The sequence below is a fragment of the Heterocephalus glaber genome, unplaced genomic scaffold (genome assembly GCF_053883595.1).
Source record: "Heterocephalus glaber isolate CG9 unplaced genomic scaffold, H.glaber_assembly_v1.0 deba00001451, whole genome shotgun sequence".
NCBI lineage: Eukaryota > Metazoa > Chordata > Mammalia > Rodentia > Bathyergidae > Heterocephalus > Heterocephalus glaber.
Genome location: NW_028258301.1, coordinates 1,039,417 through 1,060,472, shown reverse-complemented (window position 1 = coordinate 1,060,472; position 21,056 = coordinate 1,039,417). Strand labels below are relative to the sequence as shown.

Genomic DNA, 21,056 nt, shown 5'->3' with positions numbered 1-21,056 from the left:
CTCTTTATGTAACTATGTCTTGTGTCTGTCTTCCACACAGGCACTGTGGTAAGGTGTCCCCAGAGACCCTAAGTTGTTCTGTAGCTAAGTCTTAACCTCTTTCTAAACACTCAGATATGGTGAGCACTGCACTGGATTTCTTTTTTTTTTTTTTTTAATTTACAAATTTATTGTTTAATCCACAAGCTTTCATATAGCTTTAGTTTAAAAAAAAAAACAAAAAAACAAAAACAGTGAAACCAAGACACTATTTCAAAGTCCGGGCCCTTCCAGCTTCCAATACAAGAGCTCTGAACATTATATATCTGAATTGGAAAAATAAGACAAAAATATGAATGGAGCCATGACATTTCAGAAAACAAAAATTTCATGTAGCTGAAGGATCCTTCCTGGGAGGAGTTAACTGTCTTTACAAGGGGCGAGGGGCAGGAGGCAGGGGGAGGGGGCTGTTGGGGGAGTGGGGGTGGAGGACAGGACCAGGACAGGATGGAATCAAATTCCAAACACTGGATTTCTTATCCAACTCTAGTCTGCCATGCAAAAGGAATCTCTTTCAGAGTAAAACCTCATGCTGTTTTTGCACTTTATCATAACCATAGACTTTTCTTGGGGCTAATTCTGCCAACCTAGTCTGTTATTTCTTGCTACAGCTGCTGACCCTCTCTGAGCTTTCCTTGTGCTAGTAGAGACAAGTCCCCTCCTCTGAAGCCAGGGCTAAGTTTCTAGACTTCTTTGTTCTTTTCCCTGTATTGTCCGCTGTTTTTCAACTTCTCTTTAGTTTGTAGTTTTCCTGTCAACTTCCTGTTAATTCCCAGAGAGCTGTATCTTTTTACTCTTCACCGAATTCTTTTCTTTTCTTTTTTTTTTGTACTGGGGATCGAACTTAGGACCTTGTGCCTGCCAGGCAGGTGCAGCGCCACTGAGCTGTATCCCTGGCTACTGAGTTATTTTCCAGGTATCTTGATTCCAGGTCCCAAAGAGACTGTATTTTGCTGCCGGTCTTTACTTCACCTTTTGTTTGTTTGTTTGTTTGTTTGTTTTGGTACTGGGGATCAAACTCGGGTCCTTGCGCTTGCGCAGCAGGAGGCAAAACCACTGAGCTAAATCCCCGGCCCTATTTCACCATTTTTAATCTCAGGGGCCGGGGATTTAGCTCAGTTTCCGACGCCTGCCTTGCAAGCACAAGATCTCAAGTTTGATCCCCAGTGCCAAAAAAAAAAAAAAAAAATTTTAATCTCTTCGTTTTTCTCATATATTTGTTACAGTGACAGAAAACTGACAAACTCATGATCCATTTCACTTAGGTAATCAGATATGTGGTCATGGAGTCAGAGTAGTATCCATTTTTAATCCTTTTAATGTCTGTGGGATCTGTAGTAATGTCCCTTCTTTCCTTTCTGATAATTGTAACTTGTGACCCCTCCCTTTCCCTCTTTTTCTCTTTCCCTGCCCCTCTTCTTTCCTTCCTTCCTTTTGCATTATTGAGGATTGAGCCCAGGGCCTTTACACTGAGCTACATCCCCAGACCTTTTTGTTTTTTATTTTGAAACAGCATCTCACTGAGTCACTAAATTGCCTAGGCTGGACTCAAGCTTATGATCCTCCTACCTCAGCCTCCCAGAATACTGGGATTATAGGAGTGTGCCACCACTCCCAGATCCCTTGGAGTTTTCAACTCAAAGAGTTGTCCACACTAAGCCACTAGTTAGTTGTTAATTACAGTTCAAGTTTTCCTTCTTCAGCAATTACCTCCACAGAGATATAATATATGTATGTCATTTATATAGCAGGGAGGGTAGTTGGTTTTACTTAGTCCAATTAAAATACTTATCTCTAGACATTTATTGCTAAATGAATGTACATTGAGGTGATACTCTTAAGTGAAATAAATAGGACAGGCATGTGTAAATACCGAATAGTTTCTGTAGTGTGAGAAACTGAAAGTGTAAATAAGAACTAAAAGGTATAATAGATAATGTGAAATAGGAAGAAAAGGGGCAAAGGGGAAGGGGAAGTGGGAGGGGTAGGGGAAAGGAAAAAAGGGAATGGAATTAATATGAGAAAATGAGAAAAAGGAAACAAAAGTCTTTGTAAATAGGGAGGGCTGGAGGGGTTGAAGGGAGGGCAGGGGAAGGGGGAAAAATAAGAACCAAGAGAGTATGTAAAGGTGCATATCTGCAATGATGAATGTCATTATATTGTACACCTAAAAATGTACCAATAAAAGGATATACAAAAAAATAAAATACTTATCTCTTCTGGAAATACTCTCACAAATGCACTGAGAAATAGTGTTTAATAAGATACCTAGGCATCCTCTCGCCCACTTAAGTTGACATGTAATATTATTGTCCCAAGAATGTTGTGTATCTTAATAGTTTTTTTCTTTTTTGGTACCTGGGATCGAACTCGGGTCCTTGCGCTTGCACAGCAGGCAGTGGAACCACTGAGCTACATCCCCGGCCTCTTAATAGTTTTTGATCCTCTATTACTTGTATATAAATTTGTTTACATGTTCTTGAGTCTCATTATTTTAGACATGAGAATTAAAGATATCCTTTGTTTTAGTGCTAGTCTGCAATCAGTTACGGTTTTAGGGATTTCAGTGCCTACTTATATTTGATACACTTGTTATCACATCTTTTGATATTTGTTAAACCATTATTTTTGTTTGTTTGTTTAGTGTGTACCAGGTGAAAGCAGTGGCCTTGTTCTTTATAGCTGTTTACTGAGAATTCGATGTTTGTGAAAGATGCCCGATTGATATCTTGAAAATTGAAGCGCCCTGTGTGACAGTGGAGTAGCAAGAATGTCAGCTTCTCAGATCCTGCCCTCAGTGTATTTTGGTCTTGATCTACAGGAATAATGTTCCTCTGAGAGATTATCTTATTTCTTTTTTTCTGCTACAGTAAGAGTGTTCATATTCAAAGGGTGTCTTTTTAGGATCATATTTAACCTCTTTAGAAAGTTGAACAGTCAGGTTACTTTTTTGGTTCCTCTTTCTTTTTCTGTTTCATTGTTCGGACTTCACCTAATCACTTAAGGTCAGTGGTACTGATGGATTTTTTTTTTTTTTTTGCTATCAGAAATTGAACTCGGGTCCTTGTGCTTGCGCAGCAGGCGGTGAAACCACTGAGCTAAATTCCTGGCCCTGGATTTTTAATTGTACAAGTAAACCAGTTCAGTGGTTGGTTTTATAGTTCAGATCACATTGCCTTAGTGTGCTAATTCTTTCACACAAATTGCTTTTGATTGATGAATAATACTAGCTACTATTTAATGAGCACTGTGTATGAGATCTGTAGAAGGCATTTCATATAAAGTAACATTGTTCATCCTTATTAAAAATATTCTGGAAAGTATAGTTTTCATGCAGGTAAGGATTGGTCTGAAATTCCAATTCCATTTTTGGCAGATGATGTGTTGTTTCATTCATATTCTTGAATCATACTTTTTCTTTTTTAAGGTAAGTCACTAAACTAATAGAAACTTTCTGAAGATGTGATTATAGAGAACAGAAAACTTTGATAAAATATGATTTAAATTTGAACTGTTCTTCGATAAACAAATGAGTAATTTTATGTTGTTATTAATAAACTTTGAAATTGTAGGTACACTGAAGTTTTGGCAGCCACAGCACAACTCTTAGGATCTTTGGTACGGAAAAGTTCCTAGGTAGAAATACCTTGAAAGTTTTTTAGTTATTTCAACTCATATCACAGTTGACTAGTGGGCACTTACTCTGTACTGTATGTGGTGTCATATACCAGAGATAGAATGATAAAAAGATAAGAATAGTTTCTATCCTGAAAAACTTTAATTGCCAGGAGTAACTGTATCAGAGGCAAAGTATTAGAAAGTATTTAAGGCTTAAATAATACATATAAAAGTGTGGTGTTTTGTGTTTGTTTTGCAGTGCTGGGATCAAGCACAGGGCCTGTTTATTTTTTTTAAACATAACTATTTTACTTAGAAGTAATTCACATACCATATGGTTAACTCTTTAAAGTATCCATTAGATGGTTTTCAGTTTACTTGGTGTTGTGGAATCATTACTAATATAGAACATTTTCATCACCCTGGAAAGAAATCATGTACTCATTTGCAGTCTTTTCCCATTTTTTCTTTCTGTAACCCTGACAATCACTATCCACTTTCTGTCTCTATGGATTTGCCTATTCTAAATAGTCCATACTAATAGAACTACTATATAGTTCTTGTGACTGACCTTTTTACTTATTATAATGTTTTCAAGGTCCATCTGTGTTGTCGCAGGTATTGGTATGAAGGCCTGTTTTGGAGAACGTAAATAGGCAAGATTGAGAATTGAAAGTTCATGTCCATCAAGATGACTAGTGTCTAGAGTAAGAAGTTGAGAATAGAAAGAAATTGTCATACTAGAGAGATAAAAACCAAATCAAACAGAACACTGTTAGCTTTGGTATGGAGGTGTAGACTTCATCCTAGAGTTGTAAATATTAATACCTTTATCAGTGGTGTAAATATGAAAATGATACATGTTGGATGGGAGCTACTGTAGTAACTATATTTAAAAATATGATCTGCCATACCTTACCTGAGCACGCTGCTTAAAATAAGATAGGAAACTGAGAAAGAGGACTTTGAAGATCAAATGCAATTTTGTACATATTGAGTTTAAATTTGTCAGACTTGTTGGTAGAAATATTAAGAAATTTGGCTTTTAGGCAGATATTGCATTTGTTCTGTGGGAAATAGTATTAGAGCCAAAATCGAACTGTTTAAGTGAGAACTATTTCTAGTTTTTCCTCCTAATTTTCTTTTCTTTTGTAACCAGGTGCCAGGATTTTAGAAATTATTACCTTCATAAATTTCTTCTTTTATAAAAATAGCTACATCAGAGATTCCTATAACATGCTGGTATTTTATATTTTGAAAATCATCTTTATTTCTATCGTTTTTCCTATTTTTTCTTGGTATAGGTTTGCAATACATGATGTTTGCATTTGTTTTGGGGGATTGGTATGTATATAATGTATCTTGATCATTTTTGATCATCCTTGCCCCTCATAACTTTATTTTTTAAAATAAAATTTTAGTTGCTTAATTTTAAATGATTCTTCTTTAACCTTTTACCACATTATAGTTGAACTTTTATGCTTTACCTCTCAGGGAGATAATCTTTAAAAATCCTTGTCTTTCTTATTCTATTTGCCTTTCAGGTTTCACATTTCAATGTAAAAATTTAAGTAGCTTGAGTATAGAGGCTTAAAAATTTAAATCACCCAAAAGTTATCTATCTAGAGATTGTTATATTTTAGTATATAGGTTTTAATACTTCTAAATTTTATCCAAAATATGTCTGTTTTTCACTTGACATTTAGAATTTTCCAATTCTTTTACTATTTGTTTTTTGTTTGTTTGTTTGGTTTTTTTTTTTTTTTGGTACTGGGGATTGAACTTGGGTCCTTGCACTTGCACAGCAAAACCACTGAGCTAAATCCCCGGCCCTCTTTTACTATTTGGAGTATCAGTCTAACAGATATTCATATCTGTTGTTTTATTCAAATATATTCTTAAGATTAAATATCTAAAAGGCCAATTATAATGTTAAAGGGCTCAGGTTTAGATAATAACATTTCCCAGTTATATAAATCTTCATCCCTTTTTCTCTGTCATTAGAGAATTTTGTTTTTTACTTATTATTTGTTTTTCTCTTACGTTTTCTTTTATATTTCTTCCCTCCCAACACACACATACACACACACACACACCCACACACTCACAGTCACAAATACCAATTTTTGTGGAAGAAGAAATATTCATCATGAGGTTGATTACTTAAATATGGGCTTCATTAATTTAATTTGATTTATTTGTTCATGAAGCATTTGTTGAGCATTTGTACTATGGCCTGAGCTATACAGAATGAAAATATAGGCCCTGTTCTCAGTGAACATACAGTCTCTTGGGGGAAATAGACAAACTGACAATGTATATTCATTTGATAAATACTGTTATTAATAGATACATTATATGAGCATACAGTGGCTCTCCTAAAATAAGTAGAGACAGGGATGGCTTCTTAGATTGAGTTGAGAGTGTATTTCAGTTGAGCCTGGGGTATGTGTGAGTTAGCTAGGGAAAGAGTTGTAAGATTATTCCAAATAGTCACAGAGGTACAGAATATGCAGTATGATAGAACATCTCACAGCAGGTGTTGATAGTTTGTTATGATTCGAACTTAGGGAAGTGGTGAGAGATCAGGTTGGAGAAGAGCCAAAGACCAATTTTTGAAGGGATCTCTGTGCCATGCTAAAAAATTATATATCATGTAAGGAGACTTACTCAGTTTATTAGAATAAGCACAGTAAATCAAAGTAATATATGGTGTGACAAATGAAACCCATCACCGTGACATCCAGTGATAGTTCATTAAGTAGATTAGGAAGCCATTTAAGAATTTTTAAGCAGAGGAATGAGGTACTGATTTTCCTTTTAAAAGACCATTTCAGTGAGATTTTGAAAGATATATTTTATAGACAAATGGAGGCATTGATACTAGTTTGGAAACTATATTGAATCACCATAGGTGAAAACTGATAAGAGCCAAACTAAGGCAGTTATAGAAGAAATTGGGTAAGAAGGATGAAATCAGGAGCTATTTATTTAGACTCTTTGCCATGGTAGTGCATTATATGCTCTACTTAATTAAATCATTCCACATATTTTAAATAAGAATTGTGCTGGGGCCTTCTCGTAGAAGGAAGAATAAAAAGGGTTTCCTGTCTTAGGTGAGCTTATGAGTTGGAGAGGGTACAATAGTTTTATAAAGAGATAAATTATATGTAATATAAAATCTATCATGTATATTATATATAAACATAAGAGAACACAGACATACTTGATTATTAATTTAGCATTGGGAGATGACATTTAAGTAGGATATTGAAAGAGTTCTAAGAAATCTCCCCACCCCACATAGGTGGAACTGTACTTAAGGCATTTTTATTATATTCCTATCCATTTAGTAATAAACTTTTGTTGTTCCAAAAAAAATTCTGAAGTGTTAAAAGGTGATGAAAAGGTTACTACAATAAAGTGCCCATTCTGGGTATAAAAGTACTAGATTATTTGTTTCTTACTGAGAAGCATTCTGCAGGTGAGGTGATAGAATTGTGCTTTTCACATCTGTTGTTTTATGTGTTTGTTTCTCTACCTGTTTCCTTTTGTTTTTTTGAGCTATTTATTAATTTATTTACTAGGGCATTAGCAGCTTCAAGTCTGCTTTTAAGAACGAATATGTATTAGTCCATTTTCTGTTACTGTAACAAAATACCTGCAACAGGCTAATTTTTATAAAGAGGTTTATCTACCTCACAGATTTGGAGGCTGAAGTTCAAGATTGGATGGCCCCACTGGTTTGGCTTCTGGTGAGGGCCTAATGGTGATGGTATCATGACAGGTGTGTGTGAGAGGGAGCGATCACGTCACTGACAGGAAGTCAGAACAATTCAGAGGTCAGTTTCACTTTGGTAACACCTCACTCTTGTAAGCGCTCAGGGATCCCATGAGAGCTACCTTAATCCTTTCTAAGGGCACCCTCTCCTCAATGACCTAAATGTTCTTTCACTAGGCCCCACCTCTTAAAGCTTCCATCACCTCTATCGTAAATTACGCAGGGACTGAGATTCCAACTCATGAAACTTTGAGGGATACACTCAACCATATTCCAAACCATAGCAGAATGCAGTAATATATTTCATTATAGTTACTTCTCAACAATAAGAAATGGAGACTTGTGATTAGATTGTCTGTCTGTCTCTCTCTGTCTTTTATTTTTCTTCCCTAATGCCCCCCCGCCCCGACTAAATGGTAAGAGGAAATAAAAAGAGCAGAAATAAGAATGGATGAGAAGTTTCAAAATTGGAAAGAGCAAGGTCTTCTAACTGAAGAAGCAGTAAGCTACAGAAAAGGAGATGCGATGTACAACAAGTGAGGTATCCCCATAGAACCTTAGGTAGATGTGTGTTATGGAGACTCCAGGAATCTCTGTAAGCTCAAATGAGGTGTGAAAACAGATTAGTTGGTAGACAGTTCAAGGAATGGTTAGTTTTGCAGACAATGTATTCTTTCCTTGGTAGCCAAGTAAGTCAAGTTTTTGTCTTGCAGGGATTTAAAGGTATATTTCCTGGAAGAATTAAATAAATGCTTCAAATTAAAGGATTAAATAAATGCTTCAATTAAAGGATCAGTACATTAGAAGAGGAGATGAGTTGCAGAGTTGAAAGTTGATTGAAAAAAATGTAGTATGAAGAAATAAGTGTAATGTTGAGACTAGCTACCATCTTGTGTGATTTTTCTACCAGGCACATTTCAGCTGCTTAGGGAAATGTATGGAAAAGGTAAATGGTTGTACTTAACCAGCTGAGATCTTTCCAGCTGAGTCTGGAAGATCAAAGGAATATAATTCTAACAGGAAAAAACCTTCCATGTTTAGGAAGGTTCTGTAATGTTATTTGTATTAGAGTTTTCCAAAGAAACTGAACCAACAATTTAGAGACTCTGTGTACACACACACATATGCACACATGTGTGTATATACATCTGTATATGTACACATGTGTGTATATGTGTATGTTTAGTATATATACACATACATACATGTGCATATAGTCACGTGCCACACAAAGTTTCAGTCAACAGTGGTGTATAGAACTGGATCTCATACAATTATGCCACTTAGTAATGTCATAGTCATCCTAGTTTTTTTTTTTTTTTTTGGTACCGGGATTGAACTGGGGTCCTTGTGCCTGCAAGGCAGGCGGTGGAACCACTGAGCTAAATCCCTGGTCCCATCCTAGTTTGAGTTAGTATGCTCTATGATGTTTGCACAATGAAACTACCTAAGAATGTATTTCCCAGAATGTATCCATATCATTAAGTCATGGGTGATTAGGTGATTGTATGTGCATATACAAATTTATTGTATGGAACTGGTAAATATGTCATTTTGGAGTCTGAGAAATTTCACGATCTGTTGTCAGCAAGCTGGAGACCCAGGAAAGCTGGTGTGTAGTTCTGAGGCTGGAGGGCTGATGAAAAAAGTCCCAGTGTGAGGGCAGGAGAAGCCCAGAATCTCAGCTAAATCATTGGGGGAGGGGGGGACAAGAGAGAGAGAGAGAGAGAGAGAGAGAGAGAGAGAGAGAGAGAGAGAGAATATGAATGAGAATTCCCCCTTTGTCATGTTTTCTTCAATCCCTCCGTAGGTTTTTGGGGGGTTTTTGTGTTTTTTCTGGTACTGGGGCTCAAACTCAGGACCTTGCGCTTACGAGGCAGGCGCCAGAACCACTGAGCTAAATCCCCGGCCCTGTCCCTCAGTATGTTGGATGACGCCAACTCATATTGGGGAAGACAGTCTGCTTTACTCAGTCCACTGATTCAAGTGTTAATCATCCAAAAGCACCCTCATGGACACATCCAGAAATAGTGTTACATATGAGCGCCTTGTGTCCCAGTCAAGTTGGCACATAAAACTAATTACTATGCACATGTAAAAGTAGCCATTACATTACTGACTTGCCTCATACATTAAAAAATTATATATAATATGTACACACACATATACACACACACAAACAAACAGAATTTGACATTGAATCTACAAAACTGTTTTTAAGAAAATTTTCAATTAGGCATTAAAGAGAGGGATGTTATTTTTGCTTCATCCTCGTTTTGATACTGATATGTTACTCCATGCAGCCCTTTCATACCTCTGATATGATTTAGTCCTTTATTTGATAGATGGCTGTTTCTTAACAAATTAAGAGTATATCATAATATGTACTTTTTTTTAGGTTTTCAAAGACAAGATAGTCTTTCACTAGTGTTTTTCATTCTATATTCTTTATTGGTCTCTGGAAACTTGACTCTTAGGTGTTTTTCTTACCCTCTAATTTTTTTAGTAAGGATATCATTTTCATATCAGATAACAAACTTCATAATAATATCAGGAAGTTTCTTTTGGTGCTTCAGTTTATCTTTAAAGTTCAGTGGTACTCATTAGACTACCTATAAGATACTTATTCTGGAAATCCTGTGGTAATTTGTTAGACATTTTATACTGATAATAAGATACTCTTAGTGTCCCTACCCCTGACACAATAAGGGATTGAACCCACAGCCTCAAACTGAGCTACATCCCAGGATATTCTTGGTTTTATTTTTATTAGTTTCAACTGCTAGTCTTGTTCAAGGCTAAAATAGGTCCTTAAGGTATTTTGTATTATCTGTAAGGAGTTATAAAGGCATTTAAGTTGGACTACTCTGACTAAATGGATATTGTCGTATATTCATCAGAGAAAGAAGCCATATTTGAGTCTTTTGCATACCACTGATAAGGTTAACACTGGATTAATAAATCCATGCTTTTAAGTGGAAGAAGACTGGAATCCAAATACATTTAGAGGAAAAACAATTGTTTGCCAATAAAAATCTCAGCAGTCAGCTTTTGAAACTCAATATAAGAATCCCAGTACTCTGGAAGGCTGAGGCAGGAGGGTTTGAGCCCAACCTGTACAACTTACCAACTTAGTGAGACTCTCTTATCAAAATTTTTTTTTTTTGGTACCAGGGATTGAATTCAGGACCTTGTGCTTGCAAGGCAGGTGCTGGAACCACTGAGCTAAATCCCCAGCCCTCTCTTATCAAAATTTAAAAGAAATAATTTAAATAATGGGCTGGGGATGTAGCTTAGTGCAAAGGCTGTTAGTGCAAAGGTCCCAGTACTGGGAGAAAAAAAGTTGTATTATATGAAAAATATTGTACAGAGGACATTTTTGTAAAGCAGCAGTTTTCTTATCTTTGGATTCTTAGAAGTCCTGTTATAAATGGTATTTTTCCAAGTTTTTTTTTTTTTTTGGTACGGGGGATCGAACTCAGGACCTTGTGCTTGTGAGGCAGGTGCCGGAACCACTGAGCTAAATCCCGGGCCCCATAAATGGTATTTTTATGTATAAACATAACTAAAATCATTAGGTAGAAAGTGCCTGATCTTGGTATTTTCATTGTGTATTATCAATTGAAAATAAGTGTATAGAAATTCTTAACTCTTTCTTGTCTCATTTAACTTCTGGTCTTAGATAATAAAATTTATGTGCTGTTGCCTTCTATGCTGATCAAGTCTTTGAATCTGTAATTGTAATTTATTGTTATGCCCAATTGCTTTTATTTGTCTTCTATGATATGTTTATATGATGAAAAATTAGGGCTTGTTTATTGTTTTAGCAAATGTAATGAAGAATCTGCTTTTTTCTTTAGGATCAAACAGAGCATATCGAATCAGCAGGACTAGCTGGTGGTGCAGCAAGCATGAGTAAGCACGGAGTCTGTTCCTTATCATGTGCATAAGCGGAAAAAGGTAAGAAAGCCAGTGTTCTTATTTTTCTTAGAGATTAAACTTGAGAAAAACAACTAGCTTTATAGAAAATGATGATATATATATATATATATGAGGTGGTTGAAATATATGCTGAATTTTTAAATTAAAAACATTAATTACAGTAAAAGACACATTTCCATTGATCTCAATCAAAATACTTCCCCCTCACTTTGACTACCCTTATTTCATCATTCTTACCACTTTAGTGGCAGCCAAGTGCCATATAATAGAAAAACAGCCTTGTAAAAACATTATGTTGCATCTTTATCTACCTTATTCAACAGATTTGGTGCCACGTTGACTCCTCCCTAAAATTGAAATGACCTTGAAAGGTAGTAAATGTTTTGTGTCAATTTAGGACATCAAGGCAGCCATGAAAGTGCAGCTAAGGATATTCATAAAAGAGAACTTAGAAAACTGCTTCAGAAAGCGATAAGAATGATGGGATAAATGTGTTTGAGGTGAGGGGGAGTAGTTTGTGGGAGAATTAATGGCAGTGTGTCTTTTATATTATAAATTCAAAAAATAATATTCATTGTATTTTTTAATCACCCTGCCTATTCTGCTTGCTTCACCTGTAGGATTGTCTCTTGTTAAATAAAATGTGTTATTTTTCAAAAAGATTTCACTTTAATCCAGAGCAACAGAGTATTTTCAAATTATTGTTAAATTATGACAAAACAGTGAATTAGTCAGATTTCTCATCACTGAGACATAACACCTGACATACACAATTTAAAGGAGGAAGGGTTTAGTTTAGCTCGTATTTTGAATCTATAATCAACTGGCTTGAAGGCAGAAGCATCAAGGGGGAAGGATGTGGATGAGTAAAGCTGCTCAGTTCATGGTGGCCAGGAAATAGTGCCAGAGAGGAGGGATGAGGTGTACCCTATATTCCCAAGGTAATGCCTCCACTCACCCAGGAGAGTGCTTTACTATTCTGCTAGGTGTTTCCTTTTTTATTTTTATTAGTGTATGTTTGCAGTACATAGTGTTTATGTTCCTTGTGTGAAGTTGGTGCATGCACATAACACATCCCAATTCCTTTTTTTTATCCTCTCCCCTATCTTTGTTCCCCTTCCCCTTTGGAGAAAGATTTATCTCCCTAGTTCCTATTATTGATCTTTTATTTTGTTCTTTCTTTATAATTTAAGTTTCTCATGTAAGAGAAGCCATGCAATAGTTAAACTATGTGCCTGATTTATTTTACTTAAATTATGGTCTTAAAGTGCATCTATTTTCCTACAAATGAATCAAGTTTATCCTTCTTTATGGCAGAGTAATACTTTATTGTATGTAAATACCACGTCTTCTCCATTCATTTGTTGATGGACGTATATATAGGTTGATTCCAAGATTTAGCTATTATGAGCTGTACATGTGGGTGTGCTTGTATCACTGTAATATGATGTCTTTAACTCTTATGGGAGGATACCTAGAAATGGAATTTCTGTTTTTAGTTTTTTGAGGTGTCTCCATGTTGATTTCCATAGTGGTTATACTAGTTTGTATTCCCACCACTAATGTAGAAGGATTTCTTTCTCGCCACAGCATTTGTTATTTGATTTCTTTATATGGCCGTTCTTTCTGGGGTAAGATGGAATCTCAGTATTGTCTTAATTTGCATTTCTCTAGTGGCTAGTGATGTTCGTGTATTTATTGGTCATTTGTACTTTTACTGAGAAGTATCTCTTCATTTCACTTGCCAATGTTTTGCTTGGGTGTGTTATTTTGGGGGTCTATTTTTAAAATTCTTTATGTATTCTAAATATTAGCCCCCTGTCAGGAATAGCTGGTAAAAATTTCTTCCCTTTCTGCGGTTGCCTTTTTGCTCTATAGATTGTTTCTTTTGGTGTGTAGAAGCTTTCAATTTGATATATACTATACTATTTCTTATGCTTACTGGGGTTCTGTCCAGAAAGTCCTTGCCTATGTCTATGAATTCAAGAGTTTCACCTATTTTATCCTTCAGCGGGTTAGACGTTTCTATTTTAATATTTAGATCTTTGATACATTTTGATTTTAGTTGAATACATGATGAGATATAAGGGTTTAGATGCAATCTTCTGCATGTGGATAGCCAGTTTTCCCAACACCATTTATTAAAGAGGCAGTCTTTCCTTCAGTGAATGTTTTTGGTCCCTTTGTCAAAGATCAAATAGTTGAATGTGCTTAGGGTTATTTGTACATCCTCTAATCTGTTCCACTGATCCTCATGTTTGTTTTTGTGTCAGTACCATGCTGTTTTTATCACTGTAACTTTGTAGTATAACTTCAAGTCTGAGATCATGATGCCTTATGTTCTGCTGTTATTACCCAGAATTGCTTTTACAATTCTTGCTCTCTTCTGGTTTCATACGAGTTATAGGATTGTTTTATCCAGTTCTGTGAAGAATGTTGGTATTTTGATTGGGGTTGCATTAAATCTGTATATCAAATATGGTCACTTCGCTATATTGGTTCTGCCTATCCAGGAACAAGGGATAACTTCCCATTTTCTGATTTTTTTCAATCTCCCTTTTCAGATTACTGTAGTTTTCGTTGTAATTTTCTTAGTTGGTTAGTTTGTAACTATTTAATTTTTCTTTGTGCTATTTTGATTTTTTTCCTTATTTTTTTCTCAGTGGGTTCATCGTTGGTGTATAGGAATGCTGTTAATATTTATGTGTTGATTTTGTGTTCTGCTACTTTGCTCAGTTTATTTGTTCTAGGAGTCTTTTTTGGTTGAATTTTTGGGGCCTTCTATGGTAGAGGACCATGTCCTCTGCAAATAATGATAATCTGACTTCTTTCTTTCCTATACGTATTTCTTTTTGATACTGGAGCTTGAACTTGGGTCCTTGTGCTTGCGCAGCAGGTGGCGAAACCACTGAGCTAAATCCCAGCCCTCCTATACATATTTCTGTTATTTCTTTTTCTTGCCTAAATGCTTTTTTTTGGGGGGGATACTAGGAATCAAACTCAGGACCTTGTGCTTGCAAGGCAGGTGCAGTGCTACTGAGCTAATAAATCCCTGGCCCTAGATACTCTCGCTAACGTTTTGATTACTATGTTGAACAGAACTGGACATCTTAACTTGTTTCTGATTTTAGAGGGAAAGTTTTCGTGATACTGACACTAGATTTGTAATAAATGGCTTTTATCAGATTGAGATACAGTTCTTCTTCTTCTTTTATTTTTGATACTGGGGATTGAACTCTGGACCTTGCGCTTGCGAAGCAGGCACGGTGCCACTGAGCTAAATCCCCAGCCCAAGGTAAAGTTCTTCTACAACTATTTTCTTCAGTGTTTTTATCATGAAAAGATGTTGGATTTTTGTCAAAGGTTTTTTTTCTGAATTGAGATGATCATGTGATGTTTGTCCTTGCTTCTGTTTGTGTGATGTATTTCATTTGTTGATTAGAGTATGTTGAACCACCCTTGGATCCGTGGAATCAAGCCTACTTTGTTCATGATGAATGATCTTTTTCATGATTTGTTGCATTCTGTCACTTTCTTCTTGAGGATTTTTGCCTCTATATTCACTAAAGAGATTGGTCTATAGTTAACTTTTTTGGTTGAATCCTTGCCTGGTTTTGGAATCAGGGTAAAGGTAGCTTACAGGAATGACTTTAGGAGTACTTCTTGCCTTTCAATTTCATAAAAAAACTTGATGAGTATTGGTATTAGAACTTCCCTGAAGGTTTTGCAGAATTCAACAGTTTATCATCCAGACCTGGGCTTTTCTTAGTTGATAGGTTATTTTTTACTGCTACAATTCCATTGCCTGTCATTGGATTATTCAGGGTTTTTTGTTTTGTTTTGTTTTTTGTTTTTGTACCAGGGATCGAACTCAGGTCCTTCTGCTTGTGAGGCAGGCGGAGGAACCACTAAGCTAAATCCCCGGCCCTATTCAGGGTTTTTAAATCTTCTCGGTTCAATTTTAATAATTCATGTGTATTTATGAATTCATCTATATGTTCTGAAGTCCCCCATTTATTGGCATACAGGTTTGTGAAGTACTTAACAATGTTTCTTAATTTGGGGCTTTTCACATGCTGAAAATTGAACCTAGACCCTTATCACTCACCATGCAAATCAAAATGAATCAAAGACCTAAATGTAAACACAGAAACACTTAATCTGCTGGAAGATAAAATAGGTAAAACTGTGGAAGACATAGGTGTAGTCAAAGACTTTATGAATAAAACCCTGATCACTCAGGAAATATTATAAAGAATCAACAACTGGGATCACATTAAATTAAAAAGCTTTTACACAGAATGGGAAAAAATTTTTACCAGCTATTCCTCAACAGAGGAACAACATCTACAATATATAAAGAGCTAACAAAAAAGTCAGCCCCCCCTCCAAATTTAAAGACCCAGCCCAAAAATGGCATCTAAAATGAATAGACACTTCTTAGATGCAATACAAGCAGCCAGTAAATATATGAAAAAGTGTTCAACATCACTGCTCATTTGAGAGATGCAAATTAAAAGAACACTGAGATTCCATCTCCCTCCAGAAAGAATGACTGTCATCAAGAAATCAACCAAAATTAATAATTTAAAAATAAATCAACCAATAACAAAATGCTAGCGAGGCTGTGGAATTGGGAGAGGGTGAGGAACCCTTCTGCATTGCTGGTAGGAATATAAAGTGGTACAACCACTATGGAAATCAGTATGGAGATTCCTCAAAAATCTGAAACTAGAGGTTTCATTTGACTCAGCCATTCCCTTCTAGGGATCTTCCCGAGAGAGTTAAAAGCATCGAACCACAATGATACATGCATACCTATGTTTATAGCTGGAGAGTCTATAATAACTAAATCTTGGAAACAGCCTATACACCCATCAACACATGAGTAGATGAAGAAAATGTGGTAATTATATACAGTGGAGAGTACTGCTCTGCCATAAAGAAGGATAAACCTGAGTCATTTGTAGGTAAATGGATACACCTTGAGGCCATACTTTTAAGTAAAATAAATAAGACAGAAGTTTATATATCACATTGTTTCTTTTGTGTGAGAAACTCAAAAGGTAAACAGGGAGCAAAATGGAAGCTAGATATTGGAAAGAAAGACTATGTTCAAATGAGAAGGGGAACAAGGGAGTGGAAGGGAGGAAAGAAGGGTAAAGGTATTAAAAAAACAAAGAATAGGAGAAAAAATGGAAATAAAACTTCTGTAAATGGGAAGGATAAAAAGGGTTGAAGGGAGGGGAGGGGAATGGGGAAAAAAACCCCAGAAGAATTAAGATATATTATGTACAGGTATAAATTCCCTATGATGAATGTGAGCACTATGTATGGCAAATATGTACTAAAAACAATTAAAAAGAAAAAACATTCTTTATTTCAGCAGTGTCACTTGTGATTTCACCTTTTTCATATCTAACTGCACTGATTTGTGTCTTTTCTCTCCTTTTTTGGTTAGATTGGCTAAGGGTGTGTCTATTTTGTTAATTTTTTTTGAACCAACTCTTGAATTCATTAATTTTATTGTGTTTTTGTTCTCAATTACACAGATTTCTGCTTTGATCTTTATAATTTCCTTCTTTGTACTAGTTTTGGGTTTGGTTTGGTCTTGTTTTTTTTAAGACCTTGCAATGCATTGTTAGGTTATTGCTTTTATCTCTGTTTTTGTGATGTGGGCATTAACAGCTATAAACTTCCCTCTTAGGATTGCTTTTATTGTGTCTCAGAAATTCTGGTATGTTGTACTGGGATCCTTTCGTTCTAGAAACTGCCTTATTTCTTCCTTGATTTCTCCTGTAACCTACTGTTCAGTTAAGAGTGTATTGGGCTGGGGATTTAGCTCAGTGGTTTTGCCACCTGCTGCGCAAGCGCAAGGACCCGAGTTTGATCCCCAGTACCAAAAAAAAAAAAAGAGTGTATTGTTTAGTTTTCATGTATTTACATAATTTTTGTGTTCTCTTTTGTTGTTGATTTCTAACTTCTTTGTACTATATTCTGATACTATGCATGATATAAATTCAATTTTTTTACATTTACTTTAAGCTGACTTACTGGCTAGTACATGATTTATTTTGGAGAAAGTTACACATGCTTCTGAAAAGAATGTGTATTCTGATGTTGTGTGCAACATTCTGTAGATACCTAGTAATACATTTATGACAGGGCCATAATTCATTATCTTGCCACCAGGTGGCTCTGTACCACTGGTAGTACAAGCTGCCCCATGGGACAGTTATGCATATACTACCACTGGTTCAAGCCAGTAGGAATGTGTTAAGTCCATTTGTTCAAAGGTTTTGTTCAACTCTGATATTTCTTTTTTTTTTTTTTTTGGTACTGGGGATTGAACACAGGACCTTGCACTTGCAGGGCAGGCGGCAGCACCACTAAGCTAAATCCCCGGCTCAACTCTTGATATTTTTTTATTGATTTTTTTTTTTTTTTTTGTCTAGTTGATCTATTTGTGTTAGTGGGGTACTGAAATTCCCCCACTATAATTGTGATAATGTTTATCTGATCTTTTATGTCCAGTAGTGCTTGTTTTATGAAGTTGGATACACCATTGTTCAGTGCATATAAGTTAACATTGTTACTCATTCATTTTGGATTGCTCCCTTAACCTTCTTTACCTCTTTTAGTCAGTTTTAGCTTGAAGTCCACTTTGTCTAAATAGGATAGCTATACCTGCTTTTTTGGGGGGTCACATTGCATGGAATATTGTTTTCTATCCTTTGATTTTTTTTTTTAGTCTGTACATTTCTTTTTGGGTTAAATGTATTTTTTCTGTACAGCATATCATTGGATATTGTTTCTTGATCTGTCCTCCCAATCTGTCTTTCAATTGAGGAATTGAGACCATTTACATTGAGACAATTGGTAGGTTTGGACTTTTTCCTTGCATTGCCTTATTTTCCTGTTGCTTATTCTCTATTTTTCCTATCTACCTGATTGCTCACTTTACCTAGTGTATTCATTCTGTTAGACATTTTGTCATTGTTAGCTTCATTGTCTCTTTTTAGGTTATCCTTGAAAATTTTGGGGAGTGCTGGTTTGGTGGTCATAAGTTTCTTAAGGTACACTTTATTTTGGATTTCTTATTTCTCCATCACTTTTGAAAGATAATTTTGCAGGATATATCAGCCTGTGTTTGAAATTGTTTTCTGTTAGGGCTTGAAACACTTCGCTCCAAGCTTTCCTGGTCTTGAAGGTTTGTGTTGAGAAATCTGCTGTAATTCTAATGGGTTTATCTTTTTAATTGATTTGTTGTTCTTTTCTAATGCTTTTAAGATTCTGTTCTTGTGTTGGACTTCTGGGATTTTGTCTAAGATATGTCGTGGAGCGGTTCTTTTAGATCTTGGCTTCTTGGGGTTCTATATGTCTCAGTTATTTGTACCCTTGTATGTCTCTTGTTAACCTTATCTGGAAAGTTTTCTGCTATTTTTTCAGTAAACATGTTTTTCCTTTTTTTTTTTTTGGTACCAGGGATCGAACTCTGGACCTTGTGCTTGCAAACAAGTTTTTTTTTAAGCCTATTTTTATTCAATTAATTAATTAATTTTTTTTTTTTTTGGTACCAGGGATTGAACTCAGGTCCTTGCGCTTGTGCAGCAGGCAGCGAAACCACTGAGCTAAATCACCGGCCTTTGTAAACAAGTTTTTAAAATTTGTGCTGCCTTGTGATTTTTCTCACTAATTTACATTATTTATTTATTTATTTATTTATTGGTACCTTTGTAAACAAGTTTTTAAAATTTGTGCTGCCTTGTGATTTTTCTCACTAATTTACTTTATTTATTTATTTATTTATTTATTGGTACCAGAGATAGAATTTGGGACCTTGTGCTTGCGAGGCAGGCCGCGGCACCACTGAGCTAAATCCCCGGCCCTATATTACTTTTAGATTAGTCTTCTTTGCTTTATCTAGGACCTGTTGGATCCATTTGTCATGTTTTCTTGTATTTAAGGTATCTCACTAATTGGTCACTGAAACCAGCCCTGTCTTCTAGTTCTAACACTCTCTCTTCATACTGTTCATTTCTGCTGCCCGTACTTTCAATAGAATTTTTAATCTCCTAAATTTCTATCTGGAGCCTTTTTCTTTCTTTTTTTTGGTGTCAGAGATTGAACTTGGGACCTTGCACTTGTCTGGAACCTTTTTCTAGATTCTGTTTATTTTCTGTACTGGTCATTCATGCTTTGTATTATTTTGTTTAGCTCTGCTAATATATATATATTTTTTGGTACCGGGGATCAAACTCAGGTCCTTGGGCTTGCGAGGCAGGTGGCAGAACCACTGAGCTAAATCCCCAGCTCTAGTTCTGCTAATATTTGTTAGTGTCTTTTATAGACACTGTCTGGCCCATCATCTGTTTACATCTTTTGTGAGCTGTCAAATGCCTTACTCATCTGTTTTGTTATCTCCTCTGATGTCATTTCAAATAATTTGTCTGTGTAGCTTTTGGTTTCCTCCCCTTAAGTGCCCTATGGATCAGCTTTGGGGGAATTGGGAGTTTTAGGAAGCATTTTGTTGTCTCATTTTCTCATATTTCTTTTTGTTGTTGTTGTTGGTTGGTTGCTTTGTTCATGTTGAGACTTGTGGGTTTTTATAGTGGAATGCTTTGTTCCTAGTATGTCTATGGGTGTTTCTTAATTCAATGAAGTTGACATATTAGGATTAATAGTCACAACTATTTACTCTTAACACTGTTGGGTCCTCCCTTTTAGAATCACTTACTGCTACCGTGATTACAGAAAGGTAGTTTCAGCATGAAAAAGAACATAGATTTGAACAATAATCTTAGGAGAAAATAGTGGTGTATTTGCTCAGTTACTATCATTTATGTTTCTTAGTCATTATATAAAAACTAAACTACTTTGAGGCTGGGAAGTCACAAGTGTAGATTTAATATTTTGTATTTTAAGACTTGTTATAAAGAGCAATAATTCCAGCAGAAAACTGGAAGAGTTTTATTAATTCTTTTTTTTTGGTGGTACTGGGGATCGAACTCAGGACCTTGTGCTTGAGAGGCAAGCACAGTGCCACTGAGCTAAATACCAGGCCCCATTTATTAATTCTTCTAAAATAATCATCTTTAATTTTTCCTGACCAAAAGTCATGTTAAATTTTTTCACGTCTTATGATTATTTAAGGAGTAGAGAATAAGGAGGTTATGTGGGTGAGATTAGTTTCAGAAACTGATTATATCATGTACTAATAAAATGTTGCATTGTCTGACTGAGTTCTCTGATTTTTCTATGGAAGTTGTGAAGAAAAGCATAGTAGTAACAGTGTGTGATAGGAAATTGAGTTCTTTTTATATTCAGTTGAGTGTAAAGCAGAGGCACTTGACAGTAATGCCTTCAACTACAATTTGAGTCTGCAGTTGGCAAGCTATTTCTTTTCCTTTAGCTTTTTTACACAGGAGTGTGAGAAGGTAGTGACCTATATGCTTCACCTGAAAAAATTTTATCCTTCAGTAATTGCCTGTTTAGGAAGTTTCCCAGTTACTGTAAAAAACTATCTAAACCCACTAAAATCTATTTTTCCCTTCTGTTGCTGGGACGTGACAGTCTACTCAATCTTTTTTGCGTGTTGATGCATCTGGGAGTAAGCTCACTAAAGGAATGTGAGCAGAAATGTACCACTTCCAGGTCCATGTTTTTAATAGTTTGG

At 35.7% G+C, this 21,056-nt stretch overlaps 1 protein-coding gene across 3 annotated transcripts in view; it reads left to right on the top strand.

Annotated features, from left to right (window-relative positions):
• Nucleotides 1–21,056, top strand: part of Zfyve9 (zinc finger FYVE-type containing 9) — a 172,902-nt gene that overhangs the window by 38,745 nt on the left and 113,101 nt on the right. For all 3 annotated transcript variants that reach the window (XM_004869244.4, XM_004869243.4, XM_087214722.1), the window contains exon 2: nt 11,299–11,398. The gene's annotated coding sequence lies outside the window, so the exon portion shown is untranslated. The remainder of the gene's footprint in view (nt 1–11,298; nt 11,399–21,056) is intronic.